Below are 13,273 nucleotides of genomic sequence, written 5' to 3'. Positions count from 1 at the left end.
AGTACCATGACAGTTTCCACCCAGAAAATTACAGCTGTAGTCGGCGTCAAAATGATGTGCCACTGTACTTTGCGAATTTGTATCTGGACTTGAGTGCATTTCATAATAATGAATATTACGTCATTTTAAAGGAAATTTTATCCTCAATTCCGATTTATTTTTTGTTTTACAAAGAATTCAAAAATGTACACACACGAGTGCAATAAATGACTCCACGCACCGTAAAATTAACCGTTTTTTTTAACTTCACGAACTTTGTAACTCAACCTAGGGAAAACTACTGAGTCTGCAACATTCATCCTCCACAATAAGCTGCAAAAATTAATGAAAAAATTAATAAAATGGCTTTTTCTTATTTTTATAACGCATATTTTGTTGTAAAATTTGAAATTGCTTCAACGCCATCTAGTCCAACAGTTTACGCCGAAAGAAAAAATAATATTGATAGAAACACTTTTTAATTTACTTGCAATTTTTCCATGATGCAAAAATGCGTGATTTTTTGGGTAGCATATTTGCATATGGGCATTAAAAAATACGCCGGAGAAAAAACGAATGCTGTGTTGCCACGTCTAGCGCGCGAAACCTTGCCTCCCGGTAACTTGCACTGTCCCGGCGCCGCCCCCTTCAATGAATGGCAACATGACATTCATTCAAGTTAGTGACATTGACAAATATTAAAATTTTTATAGATTTGTGATCATAGAAAAATTACAAACAAAGTAATTTACAAAAAAATATGCGTTCTAAAAATACTAAAAAACCATTTCATCAATTTACATTAATTTTTGCTACTTATTGTGGGAAATGAATGTCTTAGACTTACAATTAATAGTTTTCCCTAGGTTGAGTTATAAAGTTCATGAAGTTGAAAAACAGTTAATTTTACGGTAAAACAAAAAATAAACCAGAATTGAGGACAAAATTTCAAATAAATCAGAATTGAAAATAAAATTATTAATCTTTAATTAATTTTCACCTAAAAAAGTCGGGGGATTAGTAAAGACAATTCCGTTGAAAAACATTTTGACAGAGCAAGTAGTTTACATTCGTGGGGCCAATTTATGAGTGATGGTATTAGGAGAACAGGTTGGTAGCAGGTATCGTTGTAAGAAAATCTTTAATAATTCCCTTATTTGAACAAATAGGACAATAGTTTAAATTTGAATGTTTATTAGTAAGTGACCACTCATCTTTTGTGTGTAAAAGAAATCACCTCACTCCAAGGGTGTGGCCTCTATACTCAGGAGATAATTCCTGCGATGGTCTATAACTCCCTTATTTGAACAAATAGGACCATAGTTTAAACTCGAATATTGATGAGTACGTGACTACTCATCTTTTGTGTGTGAAAGAAATCACCTCACACCAAGGGTGTGGCCTCTATACTTTGCGGATAATTCCTGCGATGGTCTATAACTCCCTTATTTGAACAAATAGGACCATAGTTTAAATTTGAATATTGATGAGTACGTGACTACACATCTTTTGTGTGTGAAAGAAATCACCTCACACCAAGGGTGTGGCCTCTATACTTTGCGGATAATTCCTGCGATGGTCTATAACTCCCTTATTTTGAACAAATAGGAGAAAAGATCTATTCAGGCTTGATGGACCTTAAAGTTAAAAAAATAAAATGAACAAATCGAAAGCATTTTTGAATTTATTTAATTTTTAACAATTTTTTTTAGATAAATTTCAAATTTATCATTGAGGGATGATGGACCTTAAAGTTACACAAAATAAACAAATCGAAAGCATTTTTTAATTTACTTTATCTTGATTAATTATTTTTTTTATAAATTTTGAATTTTTCGTCTCCATAATTATATAACATCACCTTCGCTCCTCTCATTTTAAATGTTCGGGGGAGGAATATTTGCCTATTCCTCCCCTGAAATACAATACTCCCCACCAAACCCTCACCGTATCGGGTGGTCACCTTCTCCAGACGTTCCACCCGATACAATTGCCCCTCCTCCAACTCCCCTTTCTTCAAATAAGCGCGATCTTCTTGCGCGCGGCGTAATCTATCACGCGGTTTATCCTGTAAGAATGAATATAAAATATACATAAATGTAGATATAAATACACCTTTGATTAACAAAAAAACATACCGTAAAACGGCCTGACTTTACCCCAAGCGGCCTGACTTTTCCCCACCCCGTAAACAATGTTTCATTTCATAGAAATGGATACTATGCTGTCGATTGGGAGAGGTTTTTTATTTTTCTTGGATTCTTTGGCAACACTGCAAGACATAAAAAGGTTTTTCCAGTAGTCTTGCATGTTCTAGTGAAGGGTGCTGTTGATTTTGTGAGGAGGGTGTTTTTGTGGTATACTAAAGTTTTTATGTAAAAAGTTGCTGATTGTCGGCCTCCTAGACGCTTCCAGAAGGTGATTTATGTATTTTTTACTCAAAATTTACCATAGATCAGCTGCATAAATCATATTTTTGTTCACATCAATCACGAAGAATTATATTAGCAAGTTTCTGGGACAAGGTACCTTAACAGAGAAATCCGGAATGACTTTACCCCAGACATATTCTTGGGGAAAAGTCACATAGTTTCTCATAACGTGGGAATGTTCAATGTTTTATCGTAAAATTACTGTTGAATTTGATTTTTCTGTTTTCCTTTCCCCTCCCATGTCCTTACACTTCATTTTCGTTCATTTTTGGTGTAAGTAGTAAAATTCCCTCTAAATATAAAAGAAAGCCAGGAGCCTAGTCTTAAAGTTAATACTTTCTAACATATAAACTCTTTAAAATACTCCAATGATGTTTCATTTCTCTAAAAATCTTTTCTTGAGTATATTACAATAGGAATAAAATGTTGGGGAAAAGTCACCCGATTCACGCCTGACTTTGCTCCAACGACATTAAAAAACAAAAAAGAATATTTTTAATACTTTACTGATCTAAAAAGGTGATTTTCAGTAACTGTAAAATATCAACAATCTAACCTGAAAGAAATAAAAAATTTTAAAAATATTTCAAGCAATTTAAACAAAAAATAAACTGAGGAGTCAAAATATTTGGGGCAAAGTCAGGCCGTTTTACGGTAACGAAAATCAGCTTACCAAAGAAAACGAAGAGGAGGAGCTGGCGGTAACATCGCTTGCAGTAAAGTTGGTATACTGGTGGTGGTAGCATTGACCGGAGTGGTGGTGGTGCTGGTGGTAGCATTGACGGGAGCGGTGGTGGTGGTGGTTTCCATCCTATAATTTCAAATAAATATATATATTTTTATATGTACAATCTTGATGAAAGCGCACTAAGCGATAATATAAGTATGTGGCCGATCGAGGAGAACGCACAAAAATGGTACTAATAAAAACATAGACACACGTAAAAAAGGGACACTCACAAAGAAGCGTTCAAATGTTTCAGCGGGTTGACCCGCTATACTCAGTGCTGAAGGTGAACTGCTGCAGGCAGGGTAAGTTTTACAACTCCCCCCTTTCATGAACCCATCCCCATTCACACTTCCTCACACAACAGTACCTTCGACCAATGTTTTTCCCTAACCTTCATTGAAGTTTTGCCAGAGAGGGCAACTATCATCGAGGTGAGGACGAGGGAGATGGCCCACATCTGGGTTGAAAGGGCGTTTGAAACGCCCGGGCTAAACATCGCCCATTAACAGCCAAAACAAACCCTACCCTCCCTTCCCCTTCTTCCACCCCGACTACTTCACCAAGGAGGGCTACTGGAGGAACTAACCCTGCCTGCAGCGGTTCACCTTCAGCACTGAGGATAGCGGGTCAACCCGCTGAAACGTCTGAACGTTTTTTTGTGAGTGTCCCTTTTTTACGTGTGTCTATGTTTTTATTAGTACCATTTTTGTGCGTTCTCCTCGATCGGCCACATACTTATATATTGTAGCCGTTGCCGTTTGGCTAGGTACATGGTGAAGTAAAAAGGCATTTACGAGGTAGGGAAGGCTTGCGTAAATTATGAAGGGTCTAATAAATATTGTAAAGTGTTTTTTCTAATGTTATGTAAATGATTATGTAATTTTGTGTGAATGTGTGTGTGAATGTAAAGTGATGAATGAATGACTAGATTTTGTATTTTCCCGTCCCCCATCCCTCCCACAATTCTTCCGTCTACGAAGTGGAAAGTTCCGGTGCCTACGTGATACGTAGCATGTTTCTCCCCATCCCACTGTGAAGCCGGAACACCTGCGTACGGAGATGATGAAATCCTCCAACCCCACCCTCCACAGAAACCACCCCTCCTCCCCTACGGACGAATAGCCGAAAAAACCCGATGCCCGGGGTTTTTCCGCTCACCCATCCCCCTCCCAGAAAGTGGCTATATAAGCGAAATGCGGACAACATGCAAGGATGATTCTACTGGAGATATCGGCCGGAGGCTCTGCTCCGACAACCATCCCGTTCTGTAAGGAGAGAGAAAGAAAGGAAGGCAGCCCAGCGTGGAAAAAGACGCGAGTATTAAACGGCGGTGACTTTGGAAAGAGGAGATAAGACGGTATCTTCCTAGCACGCGCAGCAGAAGACGTCAATCCACGGCGCCAACACAGGAGTTCTCTCATCCCACAGCAATACTAGTCGCAGTATCGAGCCAGCCGAGGAAATCTTCTCCACCAGCAGATCAGCGAGAGTGATAAGTACTCTAGCCACCAATATCCCCAAATTTTCAACAGAATCAGAAGAGCCCCACTCCCCATTCCCCTCTTTCTTCCGTACAAGAGAAGAAGAACAGTGATATTTTCCCGTACATTTTTTTTTATATTTTTTTGAGTTCCCCCGTGTCCCCGTGTGTGTGTGAATGATTAATGGTAGTTTGTAGGACAATAAGAGTTTATTTGAAATTGGCGTTTGTCATTTTTCAAGCATTTTTATAATATTTCACGCCAACGATTGTAATCAGGGTTTATTTTATTTTCTGTCATTTGTTAATTAATGTTATTAGGTTCATAACTGGCCAGTAGCAGTAATTTAATTTGTGTTATTCAAAGATTAATTCATTTATGTATTTTGTGAAACATTTTCCAATTGAAGTGCTCATTAAACGTGTTGGAATTGTAAACGCTTACGTAAGCTTTCATTATTTCGTACGCGCCAGCCTCCATTCAGCAAGTGAACCTACCCCAATTTTCTTTCCATTCCTCCCTCCATTTCCCCTAGCCATCGAACCACGGCCCGCTCACCTTGAGCAATCCCTCCAAACCATCCTCCCCCACCCCTCAGAAAGTGAACCCGGACGGACGACGGCAAGGTGGGTTACAATATGTATATACATCGCGTAAAAGTAAGTTTAACTCGCTGCACTTACATAATTGAAGATTGGAGCTACCGAAACACCCTCCCCTCGGTTAGTGTTACCGAGGGCCTCTACCGTTATTTTGAACGATACATCCGTTCCTATTTTTTCTTATATAATTTGGCATATCCTCATGCCTCTTCTTATTACGAAATCTTGATCGCCGTGATTATAGAGGAGTACTTTTATTTGTCCTCTATAATCCGAGTCGATTACACCCGCTCCCACTTCTACCCCATGCTTTACCGATAAGCTAGATCGGGATGCGAGTCTCCCGTAAAACCCTTTGGGGATTTCAAGGGAGAAACCGCAAGGTATTAGAGCCCGCCCTCGCTTAGGAATCATGTCCCACTGAACAGCACCGACGAAGTGTTCCACCAAGTGAGACGGTGCTCCGCATTCCGCGTTTCCTACTTAGGATACGCGGACGCCACCCCCTTCCAGTGGGCGGTGGTTTCACCGCAACTTGATCTGGAATACATAGAAGTGTTTGACCAGCAATTGCTCATTTATTATGCGGTACGCACCGCCGCCTTGTAGGGTACGAATTTCATGTATAACAATGTTCCTGATTTTGGCGATGAGACTTCGTACATAGCCAATCAGGCTGTGTTGCACGCGGTCCGAAAGGGATCGGGCCTCCTCTTCGAGGATGATGTATATTGTACCCTGTTGTTAAACGTAATAAAATATGCGACGCGGAGTGCGTCCTGGAGGTTTGTCCCGACCGAAGCCAATCTGGCCGACCGTCCTTCACGGACAGTTCTCAGGCTAGTATCAGAGTATACTCACTTGCAGTAGATGAGTTTGAACAGCAAGATAGAGAACTTTCAATGCTTGATGGCGACGGTCTCACTCGTAGGTTCGGAGTACGGGTTGATGTATGGAGAAGACTAGAGTTGCTTCGGATGACGACGATGACGGTCTCACTGGTAGGTTCGGAGTACGGGTTGATGCATGGAGGAGACTAGAGTTGCTTCGGATGATGAAGATGACGGTCTCACTGGTAGGTTCGGAGTACGGGTTGACATATGAAGAAGACTAGAGTTGCTTCGCATGACGAAGATGACGGTAGTAGACGACGGTATCGGCGGTAGAGTTGAATGATGGAGACTCCTAAAGCTAAGGCTTTATATAAAGGAGCTCTACTTGCTGCAACATGAGAAAACTAGGAAGATGATTTTTTTCTAATCCGAAAGGAGTTTGCATTAAGCAAGATGCCTAGGAGAATGGAGTGGGGTTTTTTACTCTGCTGACCACTCCCAGGTGCTGGCACAGCGCACTCGTTACCTTACTTGGGGTGAAAGGAAACAGGATAGGACATTGCATCAAGCCCGATGCGTAGGGTAATGGAGTGGGTTTTTTCACTCTGCTGACCTCACCTAGTTGCTAGCGCAGCACACTCCTTACCCTATATGAGGTGACGACTTTGCAATCCACCCGGAGAGAATTGAACTGGGTTTCTCCACGCTGGTGGCGTCATTCAGTTGCAAGATTTGCGCATTTCTTACCTTATTTGGGGCGAAAGGATCATCTGCCCATGAGAATTGAGCTAGGTTTTTTTCACTCAATTGGAATACCTCTGCAGCTGACGTCATGCAAAGTCTTCTCAACCCACTTTGTAGCCAACCGTTGAGGAGTAGGAGGAGATTTTCCATTATAAATACCGAACGAAGACGGAAACATTCATTGAAATCTCGTCATTTGATCCGAGAACTTCCTCTTGGAAACCACTCTACAAAGACGACATCATCTGATCTCTACAAAGACGACATAATCACCATCTAGATCTTGGTAAGTCTAACTTTTTAGCCATGCTTAAAGTACCCACCTTAAAATCTTTCACGTTAACAGCACTATTGTCTATGTATCAGACACACTATGCTCCTCGGAATACTTGGATAATTCCAAAATAGAATATAAATCCACCTACATGTGCTCTCTTATGGTTTCTCTCGCGGCAAGGGATAAGTAAACGTGAATTTTTTACTTTTGGCTTGATTCCTCCCATCGATAAGCATATAGAATACAAATCCCATTAAGCTCTTGCGTTATTTATTATCCGTGACGTAAGGAAAAATGAAAATGAATACGATTTTATTCCATTAATGACTAGTGGTCTGCAGGATTGCACTAATAGGGATATCTAATTATTAGGACTCCTTTTACGGTTAGGAAAAGGTGTTATGTAATTTCAATTCCTGGTGGTAGGCAATATTTCTTTCGCTTTGATTGTTATAATGTATTTTTGAATTGAATGGAAGATGTGGAGGTTTATAAATTGAGATTTTCAAATTCCAGTGTATCAATGGAATATCATAGATTACATTGTAACTAGTACCGATTTTCTAATTAGAGACATTGCAGAAATTTTCGATTGCTGGTGCTCAAGATGCATCACAACACCTCTTATAATTGTTGTTGACTGATCCAGGTCGAATATTCCCGCTATATTTGACAGGTAAGGCCATGTAAATATCAGAGCAAAGTTTACTAGAAAGCCTCTTGATATTAAAGATTTAATGTTTAGCAAAGTAAAATCGTAATTTTTCTTTTTCTCATTGGAATTATAATTCTTTTTATTACAGTCACACAAAGACACAAAAATAAATACCCTTTATCAGATTTGTCTGGTTGCTACTAGGGATAAAATTGACAATATGGCGGTTAAACTACAGAAAGATAACAAGGATTCAAATAATCATTCGAAAAGGAACATTTGGCGTTATTAAAATTACTATGTTGATATAGTGCTGTGCGATAACGAATTTCAAAGTTTACCTGAAGTAATTTACGATGACATTGAAAATATATCAATATTTTAATTTTTCAAACATTTCAAACTCATTGCTGAAGGAGAAAAATTTCCTTCCCAAAAGTCTTACAGCGTAATGAGACTTCCTTTAACGAAGGATTCATTTCTTCTACCGTACTTTCGTGCCCCATGGAAACTATTGTGAAGGGTGCTACAGTGCTCTACGCATTTGCTGAAGCAGAGTTTGACTTCCTCTCTGATCTCAAAGGATGTACTTTCATCTTTCTCGAAAAAGAACTAAACTGCACCACTCAAACAAGTTAAAACTTGTCTCTCATTGACAGGAAGGTACCAGCTACTAATGTCAGATGAACTACTTGCTTCTCGCTTCATCGCTTATTCATTACTTGCAGGACAAAAACAAAACTGTAACGATTCCTTAGCCAGCATAATTGCTAGACATGGCTGCACGTGACTTCCTCCTATTTCCAAACATAAAGCGAACCTCAAATTGCCGTATTGTTACAAGCATAGGTGGCATTAAAAGCTGTTTGCTGAGAAGTTCCTTAAGAAGGTTCAGGTAATGATTTTTTCCTCAAATTTAGCTGAAAATTGCCAATTATAACGCGAATCAAATGGCACGGCATGAGTGGGATAAAGTTAATAGATCATTTGCGCATTGAACCGGAGCTCACAGTTGGCGAAGGAATGTTACAAAGCAGCTGAAAAATCACTAAAAGGTAAGCTCTAAAGCCTATCACGTACATCGGACTTCAGAATTCTATTGATGATTGAAATGTATCATCACACATAAACATATGTAAATAGAACTACACCAGCATTTTGTTATATATGTTATATACCTTTATGCCTGCCTTCTTGATTCAATAAAAACTAATGTTCGCTGTGAACAATTAGGAATTCAACTGGATTTTGCCAGATCTGCGAATGCAATATACATGGTTGACAAAATTCAAATCATATTCATAAAGCATAGGATTCTCAGAGACAGTTTGAATTTGTACCTGATATGGAAACTGCGGAGACTTGATCAGGCAATCAAGGCATGTCTCTTTACCCTTCAAACTATCCGTGTGTGGCCATTCCTAATATTCCTTGGGTATGAATAACAAAAGGATAAGAGGGAAGGTTTAATAATCTTCTCGCCACTGAGGTCCGTCAGGGCATTTTTTCAGGGATATCAGGATGGACCATGGAAGGGTTTGGCAAAGGACCAGACTGACGACAAGCTTACCTAACTCAAACACAGCAGGAAGGACGTTAACAAATGCACAGTGCTATCAACCACAAACACGGTTAAAATGACTTCGCACACCCACAAACGATGAGGCTATGAAGTCTCCTAATGAATATTAAACTCTTATCTGCTAAATCCTTTCCCTGGGCTACTGGCGGGATTAATTCTAAATTATTCCCGGTAGGGCCAACCATCCTAGATATAAGGGTAGGAGCCAGACGAAAAGTAGTCCACGTGATGGTGTCACGTGAAAAACACTGTTGGATTGAGTGTGGGAAACCCTACCCACTATCTCTTCCCTGAAAACATGGAGTACAACCAAATCAGTCGCGGAATCTAATCGACCGGGATCCCTCCGCAAAGGGCGGGTGTCGGACGTAGCAGCGAGACCGGTAGGTTCTTCAGGGTGTTAAAAATTTAATTTTTAGCGAAGCAAAATCGTAATTTTTCTTTTTCTAATTGGGATTATAATTCATTTTTATTACAGTCATACAAAGACACTAAAATGAATACCCTTCATCAGATTTTTCTGGTTGCTGTTAGGGATAAAATTTACACTATGGCGGGTTAACTTCTGAAAGATAACAAGGATTCGAATTACCAATGGGAAAGGAACATTTGGCGTTATTTAAATTACTATGCTGATATAGTGCAGTGCGATGAATAATTTCAAAGTTCACCTGCGAGGGGTAGAAAATCATTACTCTATTTATGCCATTCCTCAGCGGTTGAGAACCCGTTTGTTTTACCAGATGTTGGAGGATGCGGCCAAAGAATGGGCCGATGCCATATTCCCTTTCCCACAGGATATGGATGATTTAAGAAAAATGTTCTATGACAGGTTTTGGAGTTAGGAACATCAAGTCAATTATAAATTGAGAGTAATTACGGGAAGTTATAGACGTGCACCCAGTAATAGTATGCAAGAGTATGCGACTAGGAAAATAGCTGAAATAAGACTTAGGAGTAGACGGTGGCCCTCTTAATTCGTCAATTTCCTCCCTGTGCCCAAGACTTGTTGAGGAGAACCAATGTCTCATCATTCGAGGGACTTTCATGCAGGGACGGTTCGACCAATCCCAAGGAGACGGAGGAAAGCCAGAAAGTGGGTCACCAAAGGTAAACACGATGCAAGCAGGAGAACGCCGCCGACCCTATTCAATGGGGCGCGTTGAGAATGGAAACAGAGAATGGCATCGGATTAGAGAAGACGCCCTGAGGGAAAGAAGCGAGACCGTTAGGGGAGTAAACTCAGTCAGTGGATGAAGTCAACAAACAACCCCACCTCCCTTATTTCCAACCCCACCTCCGTCGGGAAACGCGTGGAGTTTGGGCCGACAGACGTCCCCTGCCCAAACTGACCAAGTCTAATGTTGGAGGTTCCCATTCTATCTATCCGTGAGGTGAACGACCCCTTTGCGTCAGAACCATACCGGGATGGGGATCGCGAGTGTAGGAAGTGTCCCGAAGTCCGTTTGTCATGTTTTGGACATGCAGTTATCGCATTAATCGATACGGGGAGCCAAAAATCCGCGATTTCTGAGGAAGAGTTAATGTGTATGTAGATTCAAGGTATAGAAATACCAACACTACCCATTAATCGTACCCGCGATATAGGGGCGGACCAACACAGGTCATCACCTGCAACAAAACAGGCTTCGTTAACCATTACCTTAGGTAATCGGGAGTGTGATGTAGTATGTTTAGTGGTTAAAAAGTTAATAGGCCCTATCATACTTGGAATTGATTTTTAAGGCAATGTAGAGCCATCATTGATTTGCCACGTAATTCCATGTCATTAAGATTCCCAGATGAGAAAATCGTTGTACAAGAGATTGAGTTTTACCGGGCCAGTTCACCTGGGGGATGGGAAAGAGGAGAGGGCTATAAAGATCAGTGGGCCCTGTTACGACCAGGCGGGTTGATAGCTTGATATAGCCATATGCAAGACTGCTCTAGAGTTTTCAATTCTAGCGGCGAGGCGGAGGGTGGGAGAGTAAGTTGAACTCACTGCACTTACATAAATGAAGATTGGAACTACCAAAACCACCCCCGCATCGCCTCGTTTTACTTAGTGCTTCTTCAGTCACCATGAATGTTATGTCTGTTCCGATTTTTTCCACAATAATTTGGCATATCCTCATACCTCTTCCAACTAAAAAAAATCTTCACCGCCATGATAGGATTACTCAAATTTCACCTCTATAATCCGGGTCAATTGAACCCGCACCCACTCCTATCCCATGCTTTACCGACAAGGTGGAGCGGGAGGCGAGTCTCGCGTAAAATCCTTTGGGGATTTCAAGGGAGAATCCCCAAGGTATTAGAACCCACCCTCGCTTAGGAAGCATGTCCCACTGAACAGCACTGACGAAGTGTTCCACCAAGTGAGACGGTGCTCCACACTCCGCGTTTCCTACGTAGGATACGTGGACGCTACCCCCTTCCAGTGGGCGGTGGTTTCAACGCAACCTGATCTGGAATACATAGAAGTGTTTGACCAGCAATTGCTCATTTATTATGCGGTAGACACCGCCGCCTTGAAGAGTATGAATTTTATGTACAACCATGTTCCTGATTTTAGCGATGTGACTTTGTATATAGACAATCAGGCTGTGTTGCGCGCGGTCCGAAAGGGATCGGGCCTCCTCTTCGAGGATGATGTATATTGTACCCTGTTGTTAAACGTAATAAAATATGCGACGCGGAGTGCGTCCTGGAGGCCTGTCCCGACCGAATCCAATCTGGCCGACCGTCCTTCACGGACAGTTCTCCGGCTAGTATCAGAATACACTAACTTGCAGTAGATGAGTTTTAAACAGCGAAAGAGAACTTTCAATGCTTGATGGCGACGGTCTCAATCGTAGGTTCCGAGTACGGGTTGATGTATGAAGAAGACTAGAGTTTCTTCGGATGACGACGATGACGGTCTCACTGGTAGGTTCGGAGTACGGGTTGATGTATGAAGAAGACTAGTTTCTTCGGATTACGACGATGACGGTCTCACTGGTAGGTTCGGAGTACGGGTTGATGTATGAAGAAGACTAGAGTTTCTTCGGATGACGACGATGACGGTCTCACTGGTAGGTTCGGAGTACGGGTTGATGTATGAAGAAGACTAGTTTCTTCGGATTACGACGATGACGGTCTCACTGGTAGGTTCGGAGTACGGGTTGATGTATGAAGAAGACTAGAGTTTCTTCGGATTACGACGATGACGGTCTCACTGGTAGGTTCGGAGTACGGGTTGATGTATGAAGAAGACTAGAGTTTCTTCGGATGACGACGATGACGGTCTCACACGTAGGTTCGGAGTACGGGTTGATGTATGAAGAAGACTAGTTTCTTCGGATTACGACGATGACGGTCTCACTCGTAGGTTCGGAGTACGGGTTGATGCATGAAGAAGACCAGAGTTGCTTCGGATGACGACGATAACGGTCTCACTAGTAGGTTCGGAGTACGGGTTGATGTATGAAGAAGACTAGAGTTTCTTCGTATGACGACGATGACGGTCAGGTAATCAAGGGATCATAACTTGTTCAGGCAATCAAGAGATGTCTTTTTACTCTTAAAACTATCCAAGTGTGGCCATTCCTATAATTCTTCGGGTACGAATGAACTTTTGCACGGTACTAATAAACCTATGTTTGATGGTATATTTCCCAGTCTGCACTGTATTCTCTATCTCCGAACTGTGTTTGAGACGCACATCTACCAACCCCTACACAAAAGGATAAGAGGGAAGGTTTAATAATCTTCTCGCCACTGTGGTCCGCCAGGGCATTTTTTCATGGATATCAGGATGGACCATGGAAGGGTTTGGCAAAGGACCAGACTGACGACAAGCTAACCTAACTCAAACACAGCAGGAAGGACGTTAACAAATACACAGTGCTATCAACCACTAACACGCTTAAAATAAGTTCGCACACCCACTAACTATGAGGCTACGAAATCTCCTCGT

General features: G+C 41.3%; 1 long non-coding RNA gene across 1 annotated transcript; it reads right to left on the bottom strand.

The window, feature by feature from the left end:
- Window positions 1-1,652: 1,652 nt before the first annotated feature.
- On the bottom strand, window positions 1,653-12,017 carry LOC124172855. Its single transcript, XR_006868289.1, has 3 exons — window positions 6,086-12,017; window positions 3,085-3,222; window positions 1,653-2,047 (listed from the first exon to the last, which is right to left on the bottom strand). It is a non-coding gene; the product is annotated as an uncharacterized LOC124172855 (long non-coding RNA).
- Between the last annotated feature and the right edge of the window lie 1,256 nt (window positions 12,018-13,273).

This window comes from Ischnura elegans (genome assembly GCF_921293095.1).
Source record: "Ischnura elegans chromosome 13 unlocalized genomic scaffold, ioIscEleg1.1 SUPER_13_unloc_3, whole genome shotgun sequence".
In the NCBI taxonomy this organism is placed as follows: domain Eukaryota; kingdom Metazoa; phylum Arthropoda; class Insecta; order Odonata; family Coenagrionidae; genus Ischnura; species Ischnura elegans.
This window is presented reverse-complemented; position numbering and strand designations above follow the sequence as displayed.